General features: G+C 40.5%; 1 long non-coding RNA gene and 1 other non-coding gene across 2 annotated transcripts; both read right to left on the bottom strand.

Annotated features, from left to right (window-relative positions):
* Window positions 1-13: 13 nt before the first annotated feature.
* On the bottom strand, window positions 14-2,582 carry LOC116070649. Its single transcript, XR_004110491.1, has 3 exons — window positions 2,273-2,582; window positions 1,841-1,912; window positions 14-463 (listed from the first exon to the last, which is right to left on the bottom strand). It is a non-coding gene; the product is annotated as an uncharacterized LOC116070649 (long non-coding RNA).
* Window positions 2,583-25,552: 22,970 nt separating this feature from the next.
* On the bottom strand, window positions 25,553-25,694 carry LOC116071764. Its single transcript, XR_004111134.1, has one exon. It is a non-coding gene; the product is annotated as a small nucleolar RNA SNORA48 (small nucleolar RNA).
* Window positions 25,695-26,483: the final 789 nt, after the last annotated feature.

A 26,483-nucleotide genomic window follows, 5' to 3' on the forward strand; every position in this document is an offset into this window, starting at 1 on the left:
TTTTTTTTTTTTTTTTTTGCATATGAAATGTAAGTCAAGCATTTGCCCTTTCTTTCGAATCCCATTATATAAATTAAGCAAGTGATACTTTATTTCTAAAGCAATCCTAATCATTTTAGTGCCATAGGCAACTAATGTATCTGGAAGAATGAATGTTTAAATCTAGCCATTCTAGTTACCCCCTTAGAGCCCTGGAAGAGGAGGCCTTCTCAGATGAAGGGTGGAGTCAGGAGCATCAAAGGACTGAGGGATAGAAAGGCATGCACCAAAGAGGTAATGGGCCAAGTAGAGGAGGCCAGCAGGGCTTTAGAATTGCTGTGCTCCCTCAGCATGTCTCCATCCTTTTTTCTTCCTGGCATCTTCTGGTGAAGGAGGGCTCTGAGATGACACCAAACTCAACATCTGCCTTCTTATCAGCAACAGACAGCTACAGCCTCTTTTCCTATTCTGCTATCTGTAAATACTAATAAGGAAGAAAGAAGGAAAGAGAGAAAAAAGGAAGGAAGAAGGGAAGGAAGAAAAAGGAAAAAAGAAAGAAAGCATGCGTAAGCACAACACACTGTTTGCTTATTGAGAAATTATAAGAGGCCAGGATATAATATACATATTTAGCATTCCTGACATTCACATGGTAAATTAAGTTTTTCAGGCCACTAGAGGATGAAATAGTGTAATTTAATATACTAACTAGGCCAGATAAAGTAGTATCTTTCCATGGGAGCTTTATTTACTGACAGAAATAAAATGAAATGCTCCCAAGAATATGTCCTCTAGATTTTCTGGCAACAGAGAGGTAGTCTCTTCAAGGTCAAGAGAATATCCCTTCCTCCTTTCCACTCTGCTCCTCCTCCTTGTCCCCCTCCTTCCTTCCTTTCTTAGTTCTCCCTCTCCTCCTCTGCCCCCCCCACTCCCCAGCACTCTAATTTCTTATGGAGGAATTTAAATATGAAATCTGAGCTTTAAGTTTGAAAAGCTAGAGGTAAACATTGACCTTCCTGTGTCCTTATTTGTGTAACCAAGATGTGTCTCAAGTCTTCAGATCTCAAGCTGGGCTATAGGCAAAGAAGAGCGACTCAGTGTGGCACAGAAGTCACTAAATGGAACTTGCATCCATTGAGCTAGACATTGTTTGGATGACATCACCCTGTGTCAGGATTAGTCAGGCACAAGGAGCCCTCCCAAATCTGGTATGAGGCTCTAGAAGATTCCTTAGAAGGACCTTCAAGCATCAGTCTTTTCAGTCTTTTCCTCTTCCTACACAGAGTAGCCTCTGTCAAGGATGTCCCTCCCCCTCTTCTCGACAAGACAAAGGAAGCCTGTGGTTATTTGTGGTCACAACATATAAACAGATACACATGATGATGTAATGTGGAAGATTCCAGAACAATTTACCCTGTAGTCTCCAAGTTTTGACTGAGATCATAGACTCAGTAGTCCTGGGAGGTCTTCGAGTGGCTGTCAGAATGACTTATTTCAATGAGAGTAGTAAATGAAAATCCTTTTAAGATACATTGTTTGGGTATAGTGATGAAATAAAATTTTGAAGTATCACTTACTCTCTAATAAAATACTGTTTAAAAATCACTGTTCAAGATTTATATTTACTTGATTATGTTTTATTGTGGACTTTTTCTATGGAACACCGTTTTGCTTTGTCTGTCTTTTTTTTTTTTTCTCACTTTATGGTACCTTCCTATACAGCATTTTAGGGATCTATGTTTATATACAAAAGCTGTTCAACTTGATATCATTTCTACAGAGGAGAAAAGTGAAAACTTTAAAAAAAAGTTTAAAAAGTTAAAAGCAAAGTGAAAACTTAGGAGCTCTCAAACATACTCACCTATACAGGGTTAAACATGATAGAGTTGGTTCACTGTTATTATCCTTCTCTTCAATCAAATTATTATTAATGCTATAGAAAGAAAAACCCTCTGTTAAAAGGAGGGCCGACGTAAGCAAGTGTCTGAGGAACACAACTCTTAATTCTCTCTGTGACAGGCTCTTAGCATCCCTCACTAATGTGCTGGCCACTGTGGTTTGGTGTCATTTTCCTGCCACACAGTGCCAGATTCCCACCCATGTAGATATTTCGGTGGTGGGGATAAAAGAGGTGGAAATCAGGTGCCACTATTTTAGGACTCTGTTCAAATTAGAGCTAGATCACCAAACAGATGGATCACAGATGGTTCACTTTCCCAAGCCTCAGTTTCCACATCTACAGAATGTAACAGACAAGACTGGCATAGGTTTCATGGCAGACAATGATAGATACCTCTAAGGCAGAAGTCTAGAATATTAGAAATCCATTCAGTGGATTACAATTGTTACATCGTTAGACTTTAGATGGTTCCAGGAGGCATTGCCCTAGGAAGGGCTTTGTGTAGAGGCTCAATCCTTGTATCTAGGTTCTGTTGAGGTCTCTGTGCCATCATAACATTCTTTGAAATCCATGGGGACAAAGGCACACCCTCATAGCTCTTGTATTTTTCAGGCCTGCAGAATATGTGCCATCTATGTGGAGCTCCTATTCAGAGCAGTGGGTGGGGTCTCACTTCACAGGACTGACAGCTGGAGCAGGAATGGTGGTAGAATCAAAGTAGCAGAGATCTGAGGCTCTCAGGTGAAGTGAGGTCATAGAGAGAGCCCTGGGAAGCCATTCTTCCCACCTACTGCTTAGGTCTGTGACGGGAAGGGAACACTTGATGGTCTCTGAAATGCTTGGCAAATCCTCTGGTATTCTGGGGTCCCTTCGAGCCTTGCTAAATGAAGAAATAATTTGTTTCTAGCAGAGAGCCAGGCTGAGGACTTCCCACATCCTTTTTGCTGTCTTTTCCACTTTATTATCAGTCCGTCTTTAAGTTATTTCTTTGTCCTCTCTTTCTTTTCTTTAAGGCATTGAAAGTAACTACACCGAAGTCTGAATGGTTTACTGCTCAGAATCCCCCTTTACCAGATATTCTACTTTACTGTTCTAAAGTTCTGTGGTCCAATAAGTCTGACATTTTAGGCACAGTCCAGGCAATTTTTATAAAAAAAAAAAAAGTGGACTTTAATCCAATATTTTGTTCCTCTGGTCCATTTGAGATCTCATCAGAACCTCATTTATTATCTATATTGTTATCCTTTGAGAAGCTCCAGGCTCTCCCTAGACCCCACAGGATCTCATCATAATTGTCTTCAGTTCAAAAGTACCCAAAACTCTACCCATGACCCAGTTCCAAAGTCAATATTCAATGAGATCACAGCGAAGTGCACAGAATACTTAGTTCCCAAAGCTTTATGTGATCATCCCCCACCTTTCGAGAGCTTAGGGAAGAGAAGAAAATGAAAGGAAAGAGCAAGAAGAAGAAAAAAATGACAAAGAGATGGGGAGCCCTGAGTTTTAAACAGCTCTTTGAAAGATCTGTTTTAGAGAAAACTGGAATGTAAATTAAATGAATGGGGAAAATAACGACATTCAGATTTGAAACATGGTCACGTCTTATTCTTCGTTTGTTCTCAGGTGAAACCATCAAAATTCTTAATGTGATGACTTATCTCAGTTGTCCACTTGATGATACCCTAAGAATCCCCTAAGACATGGATCTTTTGGGTAGCCAGGTGAGGGATTATCTGGATCAGGCTAACTGAGCTGGGATGACCCACCCACAGATGGCACCATTCCCTGGCTGGGGTCTTTGTATAAAAAGAAAGAGCACAAGTGCTCATGTGCTGTCTGCATCTGTACTGGGGATGTGATGTAACCAGCTGGCTCAAGCTCCTACTGACTTAGCTTTCCTGCCATGGAAGGCTGTACTCTGAGCTGTGTGGAAATATAAACCCTTTCTCCGTTGAGTTGCTTTAGTCAGGGTGTTTTCATCACAGCAACAGAAGGAACCTAGAGACTTGTTTTAGCTTCAGTGAGATTTTGATTCTCCCAAACAATTTAATTTTGTCCTTGGTCTAGCCATCTTCAGCATTTAAGCTTTTCCCATAGAACACAAGGCATTCTTTCAGTGATATCGTTAAGCTGATTTCTTATTATTCTAAAGTATTCTATTTAACATGCTTCTACTTATCTACCACCTGTCTATAGATACACTATTGTAAATACTAAAACTGATATAAAATACTCAGAAATTAGTTTAAAACATACTACACTGGGGGACTGGAGAGATGGTTCATTATTGAGAGCACTGGCTAGTTTTCCCGAGAACTAGAGTTCCCACAGCAGCTCACAGCAGTTCACTGTTATGTGCAGCTCTAGATCATGGGAATCGGGCATCTTCTTCTGTTCTCCATGGAGAACTACATTCATGTGGAATACATGTGTAGTGCAGACAAAACACTCAGACATGAAATAAAAATCAATAAATCTTTTTAGATGATGTGACAGCTATAGAAAATTCTTGTATCTTTAAAGAACATTAAGTGCTTACTGATGTCTCCACTAATGACTATAAACAAACTATAATAGCATCATTATTGGGATTAACTCATAATGGTCACTCACATAAAATTATTGTTCAAAGGCTTGTAGTTCACAATGCAAAAGAAGTACAAACTAAAATAACATAAGAAGTAAACACTATATAAGATAAAGCCATAGTTGTTCTCTGTGGTGATTAAACCTAATAGCCAATCCGATTGGATCTAAACCACCTAAGGAACTCCCTGGATTGTTTAGGAAGGCATCCAGGAGGGGAGAAGAATCACTGAAAAGCCTGCCCTGCCATGGACAGCACCTTCCAGCTGTGGCCCCAACAGAAAGGGGCCCAAGGAAAATCTAAGACATCCAGCCTCCTGGACAGAGAACACCTGGTTCTCAGTAACATCACTGTGCAACAGCCACTGTTGAGTTAACTCATGTGTTGCATGTCAGCCAACACAATACATTTCCTTTCATAAGACATAACCACCCCACTGGTCTGTTCCTCCAGAGGGAGAATCTTGACTAATATGGCCTCTGAACTTGTTACATGCAGTTTGAAGACCCCTTTCCCTAATCAGGAACGCCACCAAGATTCCACAAAGAGTATATAGTTTTCATGTCTCCTCATAATATCCACATGAAAATAATGAGTTTTCAAACTCTGTTTTTTATGATCTTTATATCATCTCCCTCTGTCTCCTCAGAGCTGAGATTAAAAGTGTGTGCCACCACTACCCAGCTTATCAGGTTTTTCTATTGCAAAGTGGCTCTACCCATGCTTGTTATCCCAATGTTGCATTCTGTAGGGAATTCCCTAGGTCCAACCTGCACTTGACAGGGGCAGACATTTGTCTCACCTGTTTGATATCAGATTATCTATGCATATCTCAAATATTTTTGCAGTGATATATACATTCTATCCTATTGTTCCAGCATTTATTTATAAGCAAGTACCTACTGATTTACTGTACACTTGGGATATAACCAGAGACAGCTTGGCTCTCTATCACTAACTGTTGAACACACATTTGTACAGAACACAAGCTCTTTTCCTCACTCTCAGGGGCTGTCCCATATGGCATGGGAGGAAAACTCCAACTAGAACCAGAGTGTTTTCATAAGTTAGTCAAGGGATGGCTACAAAGAGGTGCCAAAATTCAGTGACCGAGAGAAACGTGGCTTTATTTCTTTTACATGTAACTGTTTAAAGTGGAGCTATAGAGTCACATACTTAGTACCACATCCCAGCCTGCTGAAAATTAAACACAAACATAGAAAAGAATGGACAGTGGAAGTAGGTATCTACAAAGACCAGTCAGCTCCAATGCCATGACCAGATGCAGGAAATGAAGATTAACTCTCATGTTTTCCCCTATTTAGCTTTGAATCTATGTGTCTTTGTGTCTATGTGTCTGTGTATGAGTGACAGTGTGTGTGTGTGTGTGTGTGTGTGTGTGTGTGTCTGTATGTAAAGCAAAAACCTTTGTCTTATCTCATGTATAATGAAGTGTATTGTCTTTCTCTGATTAGTACTTATTTAATTTTTATTTTATATTATAGAATTTAAATTACAGAATATTACATAGAATAATAGCACTTAAGGTCCTTGAGTTCTCTGTGGAAGACTGTTTTCTTTTGGATGAAGGTTAGTTTTATAAGGTTAAGCAGGAGTATGATATGTTATCACTGTATGGGAACAATATTGTCTCTCTATGATGATTAAACTGTATTCAAGAACTGTGTGTTGAGTTTTAGCTTAACAAGCAGTGGAACTGTGATAGTGAGTTTCAGGTGCCATCTTGGTCCAGCAATCACACAATACAGTTTTCTGGGAGAAGCCTGAATGCAGTATACATCATACATGCTCACATGCAATCCTCATATGGCCATTCAAGAGAGATTGGAAATATTAAGCAGTTGTGCCTAAGGAAGAGGGGAAAAAGGATTTGGTAGAAATATAGTCTCTCCCATCAGGAGCAGAAGAAATGAAAAATGTATGACTACATATCTTCTGGATAATATATTGACTTCTCTTTTAAAAATGAAAACAAAACAAAGAATGCCTTCCACCAGAAAAAAATATGCTCTTGCTGATGTTTTCTCTAGGCCACAATTTTAAGACACATCAAATAATATGTATAAATTTCTCTGGAAATTATAAAACTATATATAGGTACGAAGTGATGTGATTATTTCCCATTTTAGCTTCTTGCACCAAAAAATACATATTGGGAATATATTGGTCTTACCAGTCACACCTGGTTTAAAATTTATCAATTCTAAAATGCATATTGTTTTAAACCCTCACACCTTTGACATTAATATACAACTGTTCACTGTTATCAAGCAAGAGTTACAATGAAGTTGTTAATACATGTGCATAGTTGCATAGGTAAGGAGAGATTCCCATAGGCCTTAGTATAGCACTAGGTAATGTAATCTCATGGATGCCTTTAGAGGATGTAAAGGAAGATTTGTGTGGAAAAGCAAGATCATCAGAGATTGAGATGGGAAGGAATGAGGAAAAACAAGAGCTGAAATTTTTAAAGTCTTAGAAAGTATTAAGATTATCACTTTTATTCTGTTAGTGTGTGCATGACACCACATATGATAAAAAAATAAATGACTACTCCCAAAGCATTTCTTTTTAATTAGAGTTTAAAATAAAACTCTAGTAAGAACTGGTCAAAATTTAATTTTAATGGAAAAATGTCTCCCTTAATTTCTATTAAAAGTAGTAATTATGAATAAAGCTTCTATAAATAAACCCTGTGGCATGGTGGAGCATCTTTTGGGTCTATGCCCAGGAGCAGTATAGCTGGGTCTTCAGGTAAAACTATTTTCAATTTTCTGAGGAACTACCAGATGGGTTTCTAGAGTGGTTTTGCAAGTTTGTGATCCTACCAACAATGAAGAAATGTACCCCTTTCTCCACATCCTTACCAGCATATGTTGTTGCTTGAGTTTGTTATATTAGCCATTCTGATTTGTGTGAGATGGAATCTCAGTGTCCTTTTGATTTGCATTTTCCTGATGACTAAGATGTCTGTGGAACATTTGTTTAAGTATTTCTTGACCATTTGAGATTCCTCTGTTGGGAATTCTCTATTTAGTTCTGTACCCCATTTTTGATTGTGTTGTTTGTTTTCTGTTCGTTTGGAGTCTAACTATCTATCTCTTGGATGAAGGGTTAGTGAAAATCTTTTCCCAATCTGTAGGCTGCCATTTTGTCCTATTGACTATGTCTTTGCCTTATCAAAACTTTTCAGGTTCATGAGATTCCATTTATTTATTTGCTATTCTTGACCTTAGTGCCTGAGCCATTGGTGTTCTGTTCAGGAAATTTTCTCCTGTGCCAATGCATTCAAGGCTGTTTCCCATTTTCTCTTCTATTAAATTCAGTGTTTCTGGTTTTATGTTGAAGTCTTTGGTCCATTTGGACTTGAGTTTTGTATGTGGTGATAAATATGGATCTGTTTGCATTCTTCTACATGTAGGCATTAAGTTACTCTAACACTATCTATTGAAGATGTTCTACCTGTTCCATTGCATAGTTTCGGCTTCTTTGTCAAAAATCAAGTGTCTCTCGGTGTGTGGGTTTATTTCTGGGTCTCTGGAAGCAACCCAGATGTACCTCAACTGAAGAATGGATTCAGAAATTATGGTACATTTACACAACAGAATACTATTTAGCTATTAAAAACAAGGACATCATGAATTTCACAAGCAAATGGATGGAACTGGCAAATATCATCCTGAGTGAGATGTCCTAGAGCCAAAAGGACATGTATTGTATGTATTCACTGATAAGTGGATATTGGTCAAAAAAAGTTTGGAGTACCCACAATACACCCTACAGAAGGACAGCCCAAGTGAGGATGCTTGAATCCCACTTAGAAGGATAGAGAGAGTAAGGGACCTAGGTGGGAGAGGGGAGAGCTAGGAGAAAAGGGGAGCAGGATCAGGCATGGGGAGAGACTGGAGAGAGTCTCAGAAGGCCAGAAGAATAAATGGAAATATGCAACTGCTGAGGATGGGGGTGGGGGAATTCTCTAAGAAGTCCCAGAGGCCTGGGATGAAGGGAGGCACCCAGGAGTCAATGAAGGTGACCTTAGATAAAATGTCCAACAGTAGGGATATAAAAAGACCACCTCCAGTAGCCAGACAGGACCCCCAGTGGATGGATGGAGACACCAACCCACCTACAAAACTTTTGATCCAAAATTGGTCCTGTCTTAAAAAAAAAAAAAAAGACAAAAAACTCAGGAACAACAATGGAGCAGAGACTGAAAGAATGGCCGACCAGAGACATGCCCATTTTAAGACTCATTCCATGGGCAGGCACCTAGCCCTCACACTGTTAATGATGCTACGTTGGGCCTGCAGACAGGAGCCTAGCATAGCAGCCCTTTGAAAAGCTCTACTCAGGAGCTGACTGAGACAAATGCAGATACCCACAGCCAAACATTGGACAGAGTTTGGGAACCCTTGTGGAAAAGTTAGGGGAAGGATTGAAGTCCCTGAAGGCAATGGCAAACTCCACAGGAATGTCAACAGTGTCAAATAACCTGGACTCTGGGAGCACTCAGAGACTGAGCCATCAACCAAAGAGTATACACAGGCTGGTCTGAGGCCCTGGCACATATATAGCAGAGGGCTGCCATTTCTGGCCACAGTGGGAGAGGATGCATCTAAACCTATAAAGAATTGGCACCCCAAGTTGGGAGGGGATATTGTTGTGGGGGGAGGCTATCCTCTCAGAGGTGAATGGGAGGGAGTACAGGGGAGAAACTTTTCAAGGAGGAGCCAGGAGGGGGAAGCATCTAGGATGTAAATAAGTAAATTCATTAGATAAATAAATATATTTTAAAAGTGATAATTATTATGACATGGTACATTAGAGTTCAAAAAAAAGCTTGCCTTGAGTGTTCTAAATTATAAATTCACTGAGGTCCAATAATTGGGGGGGGGGTGCTTATAGTCCTTTGCCAGAGCAGTTTGAGTGATTTAAGAGATAAAACAAGCTATACCCATGATGTTTGCTGAAATCTCCTTTGATATACTTTGATACACTTGAAAGTTGTCACCCGAGAAAGCTAACGAGTTAAACCATCAACGCCCTCATCACCGCCTTGGAGACAGGCACACAATCTCGGACTGCCACTGAAACCATCTCAGGACTACTTCCTGGCTAGGCCATCAGGCTCAAAGCTTGCCAAGCTGGTCAGCAGGGGCTTGACCTGAGCAAATGGAAGAGTGGGGAGAGGGGAACTGGGCTAACTGTTGTTTGTCCTCTGCGTTCATTTATGCATTCATTTGCCGGCCAAGATATGATGAAGACAAAGGGTTTTATTTTGGAGGTTCCAGTCCAAGATCAACTGGCTGCCAGTCTTCAAAACTGGAGGCAACACAGAGTGACCAGAGTGTTTGGTGGATTAAAAAAAAAAACCACTGATCAGTGGCCAAGAAACAGAAAAAGGGAAGGGATCTGGTCTGGAAATCCCCGGAGGTGTCATGGCTGCAGTGATCTAAAGATCTTGTTACTCAGCTCCATGTCCTGAAATACCCATGGTCTTCTGCTGTTGGCACTATAGTGCCAAGCCTGTAACATGTGGATTTTTGGAAGAACTCATACTCTTTTTTTGTTTATGGTCAACTTTCACCTTTCATATAATCAATCTTTCTTCCTGTCTTAGGTTCCTGGAGAAAGATCTATAGAATTTCATCGGAAATACGAATTTGTGTGGCATTATCCTCTGGCTGAGGAACAGGTATAGAACTGAACTGAGGGAGGAAGGGCTCTGTCTTTCTTCCTCATTTATAGTTATGTAGATGAAATCTGATTAAATTAAGCAGAGAAATTGCTATAATGCCAGCTACTGACTTTACAAAGCCCCTGTGTCATTTCCTCCCATCATGGAGGTATAAAACTGAGGCTAACCTAAGATAATTTACTGCCACAAAGGCAGATTACTCGATAAGTGTTCCTGGCTGTCGGATTCAGTAACTTGGAACACAAACTTGGCTTACAGAAGATGAAGCTTCTCTGTGGGCTGCTAAGCAGTGGAAGCAAACAGCAGTGTTTGGAAGATTACATTTTAATATGTGACGTGACCAGCCTGCATTCAGGTCAGCGACGACATACATTCTAATTATAGAAGCCTCCAGGCCATGATCCACTTTTCTTCGCAGCCTGAGCTGGAATGCAGGATTTCTACATCAGTGATATGCTTTGCTACCACACCAACTATAATTAAACGGTATTTAATGCTCTTAGAAATACCAGGCCAGAGCCAGCAGGATGGCTCAGTGATATGAGTGCTTGTTGGCAAGTCTGTGTGCTTGAGTTCAATCACCAGAAGTCTCACAGTAGCAGGAAAGAAGCAACTCCCACGGTTGTCCTTCTGGCTCCCTTCATAAGAACAATGTGGCATGCACACACAGCATAGGAGTTAGGAATTCTAAAACAAAAACAAAACAAACAAAAATAGGTGAATCTAAGCTAGGGATATTCTAATACCACATAACTGGGATCAAGAAAACGTATTAGCAATGAGCACGGTGAGTAATTCCTTACCTATTGGGAAGTAAGACTTCTGAAAACTTGGCAACCAAAGTTTAGACAGTTCATGATACTCTCCAGCTTCTAGATTAGCTCTCCCAAAAGGGAATGGACTTCAAAGGTTTAAATTCAGAGCAAGAGAGCCAATCCTAGGTCAGAATTCTCTGGGCCAATTCAGTTGTTAAAGCCACTGGTTCAGCATTTGATCTTTCAGTAAATACTTCTGGAAAAGGTACAATGAGTGGAGCAGAATGTCACAGAAGAGGTTCTGCCTGTTTCGCTCACTTCTCCTCTTAGTTATTTGCTAGCCTTTAAAAGACATGTGCATGGAGCACATCATGAGCATGTGATTCAGCACCCATGCAAGCCAGAGGTGTCAACTCTCTTAAAGGAAGTTGTGCTTGATTGTGAGCCACCTGGTGTGGGTGCCAGGAACTGAACTCCTGTCATCTGTAGCAACCTCTTACCTGGTACTTCATTTCCCCAAACTCTTCTGAGTCACATTCTAATTCTGTCATCTAAACTTTATCATACAGATTTCAAGAGGAGGTAAGGAGGCCAACTCCAAGGACAAGAGAGTTCTGTCACCTAAATGGGGGCAAAACTGGCCTATCCAGTCTATCTCCTTTACCCTGAGCCTCATCTCCAACCTATGATGCTTCAACATTCTTCAAATGACTATGCATTGCCGTAAAGAAAACTGCCTTGCTGGCAGTTCTCTGGTTCTCTTTCCAAACTGACCTAGTTGCGAATCTGAGGATTCTGTTTGCGCTTGGGCAATGCCAGAATTCCTCTTTGTGGTTGAAGTCAGAAGAGATGTATAGGAACTTCCTTGTCATGGTTTGAATTTGAAATGATCCTCATGGGCTCGTGTGTTTGAAGACTTGTTTTCTACCTTATGGTGTTATATTGGGAGGCTGTGGAATCTTTTGACATAGACTCTAAGGGGTGACATAGGCTATGGTGCTGAGAGCAAAGGTTGCCTTACTTTGAGCCTGAGCTCTCTATTTTCTGTTTGCCAACAGTGTGACCAGCTTCCCTAAGCTCCCATTATCACAGACTGAACCATTTCAGCCACCATGCCTTCCCCACCACCCCTTCCCCACCATGCCTTCCCCATAATGGACAGTGTTATACCCTTGAATCACGAGCCTTCTTTGAAATGCTGCTGTCTGAAATCCTATCATAGAATACAAAAAGGGAACAAAACACAACTCTGTAGATTAACATGAGAGGCTAGCAATGGATCCGTGAGAATAAGTACCATGATAAAAAAAAGAAATCAGGAAGAGGTTTCAGACCATATTATCATATACGTGCTAAAGTCATAACTATGAAAGCAAGTTATACAGTAAGCATAGAGAAGCTTTTTAAAATACAAATACTGAGTGAGGGCATGGGCTTGTTCCACATCTTAGCGCTGTTTCTAATGGGTTATATGACTTTGGATGAGTTACCTAGCTCTTCTAACCCAAATGCCTACATATTCAAGTAAAAAATTAGAGTGTTCTTATAAAATTTAACTGGATGAGTTACCTAGCTCTTCTAACCCAAATGCCTACATATTCAAGTAAAAAATTAGAGTGTTCTTATAAAATTTAACTGGGAGATTCCTAAGGCATGATGCATCATGGTGCCTGGCCCATAGTATCCGAATATCAGTGTGCAGTGACAGTCAAGATAAAGTTATCCCTAGATCCAACACAACCATACCAGCCATTGAAATGGAGAATATAGGAGCAACTTGTCAGAGAAGAGTGAAATGTGTACACTTTGAGATTAATGGACCAAGAAAATGAATTTTACATAAAAATGGGGATGAAAACTGAAGTAGAATGAATTAGGGAGTCATCTTGCAAGCAAGTGCTCAGAGGAGGAGAGTCCTCCTAACCTATGTACAGTCATTGTAGTGTTGTCAAGTGAAGCAAGATTTTAGTTCTATGCTTGTCCCTGTGTTCCACTTCCTCAAATACATACTCATTAATTACCTTGGATTCTGGCTTACGTTAGAAAGTGCTGGTGTTACTCATGTGAAAACATTCTAGATGAGGACATTCTGCCTGTAGTATCTTTCGTCAAAATACACCTATTTTTATTCTAGAAATAGTGTTTTTATTCATCTTAACTACCCCATAGGCCACTTTTCTTGGACTGGGGAAACCTTCAGTTAAAGATTCATGAGTGTATTTATCAACTTTAATCACTATAATGAAATACTGGAGGCAATTTGCTCATAAAGAAAAAAGTTTTATTTTGACTCAGAGCTATAGATATTCCATTCCAAGATCAAACGGCCCCATTTCTTAGGGTCTGTGGTGAAGGTAGATTAGCATGGAGAGGAACATTGAGAAACCACTCACTCATAAGGCAAGAAACAGAGAAAATGGACAAGACCAAGGTATCTCAATCCCCTAATGACATGCCCTCAGTGATCTAAGGACCTTCTAGCCCCTACCTCCTGGTCTCTAGTACTACGCAGCAGCACTTTGGCGGGGACCAAGAATGTAATAAAATGTAAGCCTTTAGGAGACGTTGATTCAAGCCATGGTCTTAAAACTCTCATTACACTGTTAAAATAAGATCTGGATATTTGCTGATGTACCAAGAGTCACTTTCTCCCACTTAATATCTGTTAATTTTTTAAACCCACACCCAATCTATTGTGATCTATGTTCTCTCACTTCACATTCTATGTTATGCTCACTTCACATTCACATTCGAGGCAACCAGACAGAGAAGCTCAACAATGTGTATGAGGTTGCATGAAACAGGCATCAGAGCTATGCTACATTCAAGTTCTGAGCTCTCCGTGTATCCTTCAGATTCAATGACTTTCCAGGAACAGACTGAGGAGTAGTGGGGAAGGAGGGTGGGATGATGTCAGTCATTTTGTTTTATTGATATATAAGTTTTTCCACTGAGGAAAACAAAGTGGGGAGGGAAAGCACCTGAAAAGACATGGAAACCAAATATCAGTGTGGAGGGCTTGAGACTTCTCCATGTCTTTGATGAAATGGGCTGTCCTTTCATCCTGACTGTGTACCAAGTTGTGGATCAAGAGGAGCTCAGGGTGGTGGATCTACTGAAATCAGCATCAAGGGACTACAGAGTAGGAGGTTTATTTTTAGTGATCCACAAAGAGAAGAACACATATCTTGCAAATGATAGATTGCTAATCAGGCCTGAGAAACGTCTCCCTGAAGCACCCTTTAGGTGTTTAGTTTTCAATAGAGGAGACATGGCCAAGAAGGGAGGAATGAGGTGGCTGGCATGACAGGTGTTCTCAAATACTTGAAGAGCTGCCACATGGAAAATGAATAATATTGACATGTCAGTCCCAAAGGCTGCAATGACTACCTAAGGGTTAGAGCCAGGTGAATTTTGGATTCACTATTAAAAAAGGAATGCTATCATATGCTAATAACAGAATACATTTCTGAGGAACACAGTAAGTTCTTACTACTGGATAGGTATATAATGTATATTGCAAAGGAAATTCAAATCATTTCATCTCCCTATCTAAGAGACCCCCAACATTTGAAGACTTGGTGGCCCCAAATAGCCTTTTCTCAGCCACATGCTAATACAACACAGTAAGCTTTGTTTCTTTAGTATAGTTTTGAAGTAACCAGATGGCTACAAAACAAAACAAAACAAAACAAAAACCACCCATCTGCTATAAAATTACACATTAAGAAATAATTTAAATGAATTAATTAACATACAAGCAGCTGAGAATCTCCCCACATCCCAGACACCCTCAGATTGTAGCTAACTATACTTCAGGTTCAGGGCCCATAATATTTATATACTCATTTGTTCCCATAGAAATTAAAAACAAAGTCTAAATGTATTTATTATAAATCCTGAACCATTGCTCTCAACCAATGGTATGATCTCATAAGTTCTGTACTCAGTAGCCCATCAACAAAGGAAAGACACTATCCCCATCAAAATCACTGTCAACTCTGTAGGGTGTGTGTGTGTGTGTGTGTGTGTGTGTGTATGTGTATCTCTTTCTGTCACTGTCAATCTAATGTAAGTTATATTAAATTTTCACATAGCACAAACAAATTTGTAGATTATCTAGAATATATGCCTAAGTGGGTGCCTAAAGGCACAAAACTATATGGTATAATGATAAGAACATCAGATGGCATTTACATGGAGCAAATATTCACACAAAAAAGAGCTTGGGGCAGGGTTCTTTTAAACTCGAATCGGTGCCTAGGAAGATGAATGTTGAGACTGAGATCTCATCTAGACGGGAAAGCTATTAGTGAAAGAGACTTGCTTCCATGATAGCAAATAACATTTGTAAGCCTTAATAACTTTTAAGTGTTGTATCCCTCTCTTATGACAAACCATCAAAATGAACAAGCCAGCAGATCTTCTAGAATAAGTAGATGACCTTCAAATATTCTTACATTGTGTGCACAAATATATGTGTCTGCTTGTGGGTGCTCACAAGATATGGCATATGTATGTAGGTCAGAGGACAACTTTCCAGAGTAGGTTCTCTCCTTGTCAAGTCGGTCCTGAGGATTAAACTTAGGCCACCAGGCTGATGCAAACAACTTGCTTTATGGCCGAATCTAATCAATAACCTAGCATACTATGATATTTCATCAATAAATTCCTGCAGGTCAGTCCAGACTTACACATTGACATTTCCTGTCATCTAAGCAATGAGAGAGCAATTATTCTCTCCTTTAGAGATAGTATTAAAAAAAATTTAAAGATTATTATAAAAAGTCTCCCCTCACCCCTCTTGGTTTATATACTTCCACACTGCTCTTATTTTCAGTCAGTTCCTTATTAACATCTGAAATACTTTTTGTTATGAATCAAAATTGTACCTGCCAGCAATGAGCATCTCCCCTGTCTTTACATAGAAAGCATCTTCAAATATGCTCATATTTGAATCTGCTAATCATTTCTCTGCTTCTATCCCTTACCATGTAAAGTGGGGAATCGTGACTATACTATCAGTGCTGAATCCAGAAGGAAAATGTGTGAATGCACAGAATGTGTTTAAACAAGAGACCAGCACTTAGAAAGCTCTTAAGAAATGTTAACTTCACATAAGAGTTTATCCTCCAAGCTGTGCCAAGAGACTCCTGGATCATTCTACAGTAGACAGGCAGATCCATCCAGATCCATCACTTCATATCTTTTCAGTCCATACTAGTTTGATCCAAGTCACCATTATCTCTTGCCTGGATTATTGCAATTGGCTACCAATTCCCATCTTCTTTTCCATCCCTCCAGACCAATGTCAATTCAGGATAACTCAACAGTTGCTTTGTTTTAAATTAGATCTTGTCACTCCTCTATTGCCCCTCCTATCTTCCCTACTCATTATTCTTATAACCTCTCTCTCTCTCTCTCTCTCTCTCTCTCTCTCTCTCTCTATCTATCTATCTATCTATCTATCTATCTCTCTATCTCTCTATCTCTATCTCTCTCTCTGTCTTTCTCTGTATGTGTCTGTTTGTCTGTCTGTCTCTGTCTGTCTTCATGTCTATCTGTTGCTGTCTGTCTGTCTCTGTTTCTTTCTGTCTCTCTATGTGTCTCTGTTTGTGTGTCTTTCTGTTTCTGTGTGGTGTCTGTCTGTCTTTCTCCTCACAAACAGCGACATGCTTACAACGATCAATAAAGCCCTTCACATCCCACAGTCCCCTTTCCCTGACTTCATTCCCAAGGCTTTGCTGCACTTCAGCCATGACAGGACTCAGTAGGATCCTTCATACCCTCCAGGACTGCTCCCACAGTAGGACCTCTGAGTCAAGCATCCCTTCATCCTGTGAGATCCTTTTCTAACTCCTCGCAATCTCCATCCCCCTCCCCTTTTTCCTCTTTACTTAGCCTAGTCGGCACTGCATTACTTCCTTTGCTCTAACATTACTACTCCCTTTTAACTTCCTATTTATCCACACTTTTCATAGCCTTTTATTGTAGTATATAATTTATTAATAAATGAGCTTGCAAGAGTAAAGAAGCTTATCTATTGTTTGTCCTTATATACCTGGCTCCTGGAAAAAATGGCTGGCATACCACACTTTTGAGATCCATATGTCCTTTATGATATTATTTATCCTATAAAAAGAACTGAGTGAATGGATGAGCATTCCCAACATGCTAGGTGCCAGTGTGTATAAAATCTCTGAAGATGTAGCCTGTGCCTTTCCTTTAGCCTTCATCTCTGATGATATCCCCCACATACCCCTCTTTCCAAGCACCATGGAATGAAAGTTTGAAAGGCTTTCATTTTCCTGGCTACACAGGAATGCTCTGCAGATGCAAGGGTCTGTGCTCTCTTAGTTGCAATGTTTTCTATTTCAGGAGCCTGACTCACCTATCTAGCTTTTCTTTAGCATCCAAATCCTGGTGGAAGAGTTCCTTACAACTTTATAGAAATATGCAGTCTGAAGAGGGCTCTAGCCTATCCAGAGGGTGGCTATATTGATTTCATTTGTTTCTGCGGTTTCTCTCTTTTAATCATGTTATGGGTAACAAAAGGGCTGAGAATCAATTTATATCCTCAGCATTGTGAATAATGCAAAATGTATCATATAGATCATTGATACCCCGTGTATCTGTATAAATGATATAATACTCACAGGATTGAATGAACAATGGGCACAGGGTTCTTCAGGTATCGGTGCTGCCCAGTGGAAGCAAGTGGCTTAGGAAGTTAAAGCTCTTCCAGGTCAAAGACTGTGGTGTGATATGAACTCAGGGCTGGTGCTGAGGCTTCCAAGATTAATGAAGATAAGCCAGAAAATAACTGGTCGTGACAAGATCAAAAACAGGTGAAGAAGTCATGAAGGATCCTCGGTTCTGTTTTGATACTTGCTGATGGAAACAGGGATGTGAAGAGAGCATCAGATCTGACCATCTGCCTTTGCAGCATCTTTCCTGAATTGTCACCACCCCAGGGAAGCTCTATTAACTAGAGGCATGGGAAGAAGTTCCAACAGAGGTGATCACATATCTGAGCATGATGGATGCCAAACAAAATGTTGAAACTGGAAAAGACCAATGGGAGAAAGGGAGAGGGACAGACAAAAGCATCAGAAAACCGAAAGAAAGAAGTGGGGAGGAGGAAAAAGAGGAGGAAAGAAAACTGGAAAGAATAAAAATGAAGAACAATTGAAAGAGTAAAGAATGTTTCTTTCTCTGCCCTGCCTACCCCCACAGTGTTCTACCAGGGTCACTTCCTCACTGTGGGTCTATCCATGAGTACTCACTCCTTTAGCCTTTTTTATGTCCCTGCTCTTTGCTGTGGCTTTTGAGATTCCTCCCACTTCCCACTGATCATAAACCCTCTTCTCGGTTCAGGCATTTTCTGTTCTTGGGCCAGGGTCATGTAACATGCTAACTAAGGTTAATTGCCCAAGTTAATGCCCTTCTTTCCCAATGTGCAGGATTTCTTTTATCACCATCTGTTCAAAGATGAGTTGAATTCATTACCAGGCTCCTGTGCCTGAAGGTCAGTGAGATTTCAAATTATATAGCAAGAAACAAAGATCATAAAGTGCCTGAAGTACTACTGAAGGAGGGTTTTCTGAAACAGGATCAAGATGTATCTCAGTGTATTTCACTGGCAATATCATAACACACCCTGGCTTCTTCACCTCCATGCTCCTGATGCTTCCAGCAAAATGCATGTGTGCAACCTACAAAAACCAGAGTCCTCAGCCCCCTCTTTTGGAGTCCCTTCTTTATACTCAAATACAACCCAGAGAAGAGTGCCCACTGTGCACTGGGACTTATTACAAGGCTCTGGACAGATAGTGAGACCAGTCTTTGTTCTCAGAATGTACTGTGTAATTGGAGAGCAGAAAAATAAGTCAAAGCTTTTGTAAGTATGATAAGTAGAAGGACATCAACAATGAGAGAGAGACAGAGAGAGAGGGAGAGAGAAAAAAGAGGGAGAGAGAGGAACTGAACTGAACTGAACTGAACTGAACTGAACTGAACTGAACTGAACTGTTACTACATGTTGGCTGTATTACTTTTTCTTAATTAACCTGAGCCCTGATTTGAACCCAGACAACTTTCCATTCATACTGTGGTATTTAAGGCAGATCAAATGATCCGGGTAGATTCATTTACTCATGTGGCACTCTCTGCTTCTGACTAGTTGACAATCACTTCTTTCTACATGCAGTGCATAGTTTCAAAACTGCAGTTTCACTGCCGCAGAGAGTCATATAAAGACATTTTGCTGAAGTAATTCACTGTCCAAGTAAGATGCAGAAGGGATGTAGTGCAGGAATAAGCATGCTGTCCATGACAATAATGACAGATGAAGACACGAGGAGAGGCTTTGATCAGTCACAACTAAGGAAGGCTTATGGGGAGACTTTCAGGACACTGTAATTCCCCCCCTCATTGGTCTTTATTTAGGCAATTATCTCTCTTAAATCATTTTTCCTTAATCTGAATGATGGTTAAATATTCATGTCAATTCAACAGGTCCATAGAGTGCCCAGATATTCAGGTAGATATTATTCTGAGTGTGACTGTGAGGCATTTGTAGATTAGCACAGCACTTGAATTGGTAGGACATTGTCCCCAATACACATGGGCCCCAGCCAACCCAAATATATTGGAGGCCTGAACAGAACAAAAAGCAAGTGAAGGGAGGATCATGGGGGCTGGAGACTGCCATCCAGGCTGTATTGGGCAGCTTTAATGCCCTTTTCAGGAGTAGTTAGTCAACTCCTGGAACTGAGCACTTTCTAAAATTCAGGTAACAGCAGGGCATGGGAGTTCATGCCTGCATCCCCAGCCATCTGAAAACTGAAACAGGAAGATTGCCACAAATTCATGGCTAAGTGGTAATGTTGTGAGACTCTTCCCAAAACACACACACACCCCAAGCAAATAAATAAAATCTTGAAAATTTATATTTAAAAAAGCAAGCGAAGGGATTTGCTATCTACCAATCATTGAGCTGGGACACTGAACTTGAAGATACAGCACCAAGTCTCTTAGTTCTCAGGCTTTCAGACATTGTGATGTAACTCTCCTAGATCTCCAGTTAACAGATGAGGGCTTCTCAGTATCTATAATCATGTGAACAAATTTCTTATATCCATTTTCTCTCCCACTCTGTGCCTCTCCATATACATGTATGTGCACATCTTCTTATGGTTATTTCTCTGGAGAACACTAACTGGTACCACTTCATTCTCATAACCTCTCTGTGTCTCTTCAACATGTGTATGCCTTTGGTTAGCACTTCCTGAATATAGATGGATACTAGGGTATGGCTTTGTCTCCTAGGAACATGGCAAATATTCATAGAGAGAAACTGTACAACTCAATATCCTTCTCCTTTGCTACACTGAATGCCTTTCCATAATACGGCTAATTGGAAAAATAGGCTAGCACGTATCTATACTTGATAGCCACAAGAAGCAAGCTCTTTCTTATAGGGCTAGATGTCATCTCTAGAAGCATGACAGCAAGCTGGGTGAGCTACCATGAAACCACTTCCTTACAAAGTGTTTGGAAGACTTCTAGAGTCCATGGTTTTGACCTTAGAGTAGACTTGTTCTTAGTTTTCACACATAACCGAAACATCCATGGTGTGCTAAATATTACTGCAGTCAGATTTGATGATCCCTTAAAGTTTCAATGTAGCATCAACTCAAAAACAGAAATGGTCAGTCCTCCCTCACTTATAGAAGAGACTTTTGCTTGGCCAGATCTCATCTAAAAGACAAGGTAGAAGGTCACAGGTGGGACTACTGCTGGCTTTGTGACTTTTCCTCCTTTGTTTTCTTTCCCCACGGCCAGCTGCTGTTTGAGAAGGCAAGGATGTAAGATGAAGAGGAAGGATATTAATTGGTCTTCTCATAATCTGGCTTTCTAAAGCTTAACAGGCCTTCAAAGTGGATTTTCTTCTGTTGGGGCATATTAACTGATTTTTCAGAAACCTTCCATTATAAGTATGATTAACTTGAAGTTCCCTTAAATTAGAAAAGGTATATCTCTCTATTCTACTTCATCATCAAGATCCACAGAAATGACTATATCTCCAGTGTCTTCTCTTTAAGGAATCCCCTTAGTCATTCAGGGGGATCTCTTAGATGTAATCCATCCTTCCTGATGTGCACAGTGGACATATAGAGAAATGAGAACAGCAGACATCCTTCCACAGTATGGTTGGTGGGGTGAAGGCAGTGCCCAGCCATTGATCCATCAACTAGACTTCTCTCTGCTTTATCTTCAGACAGGACCACAAGCAGTTGCTGTCAGCATCTAAATTACTAGCACATGGCAATGATCTCAGCAAACTCTCAGTAATCTCTTATGAACACTCTCCATTATCTTTTTGCCTTTCTAAGAGACATGTATCTCTTTTACATGGTATCTCTTTACAGCAAAAAAAACAAAAACAAAGGCAAAAACAAAAAAAACTAAATAAGACACAACTCAAAGGTATTTTTGGAGCTTGTTGTTGTTTTATTTGTTTTTTACTTATATTGCTTTGTTTGTTTGTTTTTTTTATTTTAACCTTTTTGGCATTTGCCTTGTATGCTATGGTTTTCGATTTTCCATTTTTATGTGTTTATGTATTTGACTTTACCTATATAATTGCATTCCTCCTGCTCTTTCTTGGTTTCTCTTTGTTTGTTTATTGCCTTTTTATTTGTATATTTTCTGAATAGGGAGAAGGCATAGGGTTGGAAGGGTGGGAAGTGGTGGATGTTGGAAGAGATGAGGGAAAGAAAACCATGATTGGAATATATTATATGAAGATAACTATCTTCACTTGAAAAATAATAATGCTTACATGCTGACAATAATATTTTGTGTCTTAGAAATGTATGTGCTGACTGTGGCATGCCTTCTCAACCTAAGGGCTGCACCTTTGCCTCCTGAACACTAGTATTAAAGGAATATAAAAAAAAAAGAAAAGAAAAGAAAGTCTTATACTAAAACCAGTGTTCATCAGGATTCAGCTTTAATGAAAACTATAGCTGAATTTTATCATAAAATTATGACTATAATTACCTTTCCTATGTATCCCAGACTTCAGAGCAGATATTAATTATTTTAAGTCAAATCCATCATCCTATCTTATTTATACCTACCTTTTCATATTCATGAACTTGATAAATTTCTGAAACTGGTAATTCTTCAGTCAATGTCAGATGAGGTCATGCCCTTGGAGATGTTCAACCACCCCTCCATTTTGCCCTTTAGCCTGTTTAATGAAAACACACTGAGAAACATGCATCTGTGTTGATCGCCTGAGTCTACCCTGGATGTTTTCAGCAATACTTCACTTCTCACCAATTATACCACAAATTGGGAGGATGGGTGGAAGAAGAGTGCATATCCTCAACTATCCTCAGCTAGTAACTCTCATATCTTATTGTGCTTGGGATCTTCCTGGGCAATGTATTTAAAGATGCATAGCCATGACCTCAGAGCTGGTGCCTCAATAGACATTGGATGGAGCCTAGGAATGATCATGCTAAGCAGATGGCAGTGCAAGTACACTTGCCTGGTCCTCCAACCACACTACACATGAGGCTGGGCCAGGAACCCTGGCTAGGATCCATGAAGGAATGAAGAAAGTACAGACACACAGACATATATATATATATATATATATATATATATATATATATATATATATATATAGTGAAGGTAGGACCAGGTGGGTTTCTCTAACACTGCTGTAGCAACCTGGAACATGTTTCTTAGATGAAACACAGGGAAGGTGTTGGCTCCTCTTAGTAGATGTTTGAAGGTAAGCAGTCTCATACTGGGAACATCCTGGAGGAGGAAGCTACAGTTGCTAGTCATTTCACACAATAGTCAATAGTTCATAAGCACTCAGACTCCAGAGGAAAACTTCTCATTCCTTCCAATATTGCTCCTTTGGATAAAGTTTTGCCAATCTCCCATGGAACAATTGGTCTTGAAGTCCTCAACAGGCTGTGCTCATATCTAAATACACGTTTACTGAGGACTTCACATTCACTTACTCAGGGTTCCTCTGCCCCATACACCACAACCAAGAGCAAACATTCCCCACCCCTTTTCCAGGAAGACAGTATAAAAGTAAAATTATTTTTACAGCAAAATCATTATGTCATATTTTCCCCTGGTATAAGAGTGACATAGTGTTAGTCTCCCTGTGTTGGAGTCACAACTGTGAGAATCACAATGTAATGAAGATTCTCTCAAACCAGAATCTTCCATCTTGTTTCTGTATTCTCTTGTAAACCTTTCTCATGTCAGTTTATGTCACCTATCCTTCTTCCTTGTTGAGAATCAGGCTTCTGCTTCTGGGACTATAAATACTAAGGAGAAGTGTATAGATTTTGTATTATCTCCAATACCATAGTTCCTATTAAAGCTTCCAGAAGATCCAGGCCATCTTTTTTGATTTAAGAAAATCATCCAGATTTTGTTATTTACAAAAATCATTTTAAAAAACATCAAACTCCCAAAGACATAGTTAATGTAGTCAATTGAAAGGGATTGGCCTCTCTGGAAAGCTTAGTCTGAAATAAGGCAGAAAAGAAAGGCAAGAGTCTGGAGCCACAGTTTCACAAGTCAGTTATACTCTGTGAAATCAGAATACCCTTTGGTTGGGGGGAAAGGTAAAGTTCTGATTTATTCATTAGAGTAAATGGATCACATTCACCCTTTAAGTTAAAGAAATTCTGACTACAGTTGTCTACAGCTTTCAATACGAGACTCCCATGAGTACTGATGTGTGGACAGCTGGATTCTACTATCTTTGTCATGACCTAGTATTACATAGCTTCAGTCACCATGACAAAAGACATGGGAAAACTTAAACAGAAGATGGATTGATGTTGCCTCATGGTTACAGAAATTCTCATCCAGAGATGCTTTTGTGGAAATGTATTTTGGTCAGAGCACATAGCAAAGGAAATTATTCACTTTGTGGTAGGAAAGAAGTAGAAGGCAAGACAAAGGTAGACCCTAGTAATCCAGCATTTCCTTCATAAACACACTACCAGTAATCTAATTTCCATTCATAGGGCCACATCTTTTAAAAGTTCTACCATAGCTGGGATTAAGTCTTCAATGAGTAGACTCTAAGGGATAATCAAGTTTCAAACTGAACCACTGTCACAATACAATACCTGCTTGTTATTTTTTAATGTTCTATTGATTCTTTGTGATTTTCACATCACATACTCAAGTCCAGCTCATCTCCCCATCCCCTCATATTTGCACTTTGCCCGTGCAACCTCCCTTCCAAAAACAAAACAAAACAAAACACACACAACAACAACAACAACAATAACAACAACAAAGCATAGGAAATATCCCACCACGGAAGCTGTAGTATGTTACAGTGTGTCCCACACTAGATCCCTCTGTCCATACATCTTCACTTGCAAATGGTCATTGCAGTGAGTCATTGGTCTGGTTCCAGATCTTCGGCTTCTATGACACCATCAGTTTTGGGTCTTCCCTGGGACTCCTCCCATTTATCTCATTATTTCACTGTGTCATGGAGATCCTGAAGCTTTGGGTCAGCAGGACTGGCCCTTTCACATATCCCAGTCTTTCACAGATTTGGAGGTGGACAATATCAGAGCCCTGGATCTGGGTCTAAGTGCTATCAAAGCTGGTTCACAAATGCCATCAGCGTTAGCTCCATGTTACCCAGGCAGGGTACAGGGCCCCATTCTCCCTAGTGCTATAGCCAGTAAGGGGACAGGGTTTACTCTATCTTGCAGGTAGAAAGGGAGAGTGAAGAAGAACATCTTCCCCACACCCATACCACCTCCAAGCAGATGAGTGGTAAGGACAGCTCTCCCTCACTCTCATCTTCAAGGCTGGCTCACTGGCATACCTCAACCAGGGCCAGCACTACTGTGCAGTCCAGGAGAGGTGAAGGGCCTGCTCTCCTGAGTACTGCCAGCAGTGAGAGATGGAGCCAGCTCTCCAGAGTGCCACATGTAAGGAAAGGCTGGATATGCACAGGCCCTGGACATCAATGTTGTCCCTGGCAGCTGCCCCAACTAGGGACATTCCCATGTTCTCTAGTGGTAATATGAGCTACAGACATCAACACCAACCCCTGCCACTATGTAGCCACAGACTTACACATGGCCGGCAGCATCAACTCAGACATGGTCTTCACCATGGCCCTAGGTAGCAGGGCTGGCCACTCACAACAGGCTACTCCTCTCCACCCTCGAGTCTCAAGTCCCATCTCTCTTCATAAAGCTCAAGCTGCTCTATACTTCTCTTACTCTCCTATCTGACCAGCACATATTTACATACTGTAGCAGCTCCAGCTGCAGGCCGTCCAAGTGGCTGGTGGGCACCTGAGCAATATCTTCCATCCATGTGTGGAGTGTTAGCAAGCAGGTGTCTGTGGCCAGCCTGTGCCATGCAATGGAGGGTATGGCACATCTGGGTGTGGCATGACAGTCCACAGGTCTTTGTCTGTCTTCCTCCTTCTGTGCTGTGCTGCCTGGATTTGGTTTGGTTTGGTTTGCTTTGCTCTGCTTTGGTTTGCTTTGGTTTGTTTCATTTGATTTGATTTGATTTGATTTTTATGAATCCTAGACATAAAACAGCCTTGGCCACTAACCCAAGCATCAAGCTAGGATGAACAGAGAACTGCCATCTTCTCTGCCCTTGACTGATATAAGAACGCCACCACCAGCAAGGTCTCTTTGCCCATTGCTGAGGGCTTGTAATGCCACTTAAAAAGAGAAATCAAAAATATACAAGTATCTCTCCATTAATTGTTTTAACATAAGAACATAGATGGATCTACTAGGAAGATGGTTCAGACACTAACCTGTTTACTGTGCAAACATAAGAACCTAGGCTTGATTCCCCAGTGCTCTCCAAAGAGCTAGGTGTGGCAACTCACACCTGTTACTTCAGCACCGGAAAGGCAGAGACAGGAGAACCCTAGGGATTTCTGGACCCTCCATGTTGACAAATTAGAGAGTCCCAGGCTCAGTGAGAAACCCTGTCTCAATAAACTAAGAGAGAAGGGCCAAAGAACACACACAATATCAACAAACACACTCATATGCATACCCATGTACACACATACACATACAGAGAGAGGGGGGGAGAGGGAGAGAGAGAGAGAGACAGAGACAGAGAGACAGAGAGAATAGGAAACAGGAAAGGGAAGAAAATGGAGGATTTCACCAATTTGTGGAAACCTTCAGGATTTGAGGTAGGAGTTTCCTGGAGATGAAAGGGGCTTCTGAACAGGCTATACCCAACCACAGCTAGCTTCAGAGGAAGAACAGTGTCCATATATCACATGAGTAAATGTAAAAATAGAACTAGCTAAGCATGTGGGATGACATCACTTATAAAAGCTTATTCTAGTGAGAGCACACACTACTTTGAACTAAATTCTTTAAACAGCTATGCTTCACCCTTTGTGTTAAGGGATAGAATACTTGGTGAATAGATTGACTGTGGGATGCTCCTGCCTAAGAGTGACTGGCTTCACTG

This window comes from Mastomys coucha, unplaced genomic scaffold (genome assembly GCF_008632895.1).
Source record: "Mastomys coucha isolate ucsf_1 unplaced genomic scaffold, UCSF_Mcou_1 pScaffold22, whole genome shotgun sequence".
Classification (NCBI taxonomy): domain Eukaryota; kingdom Metazoa; phylum Chordata; class Mammalia; order Rodentia; family Muridae; genus Mastomys; species Mastomys coucha.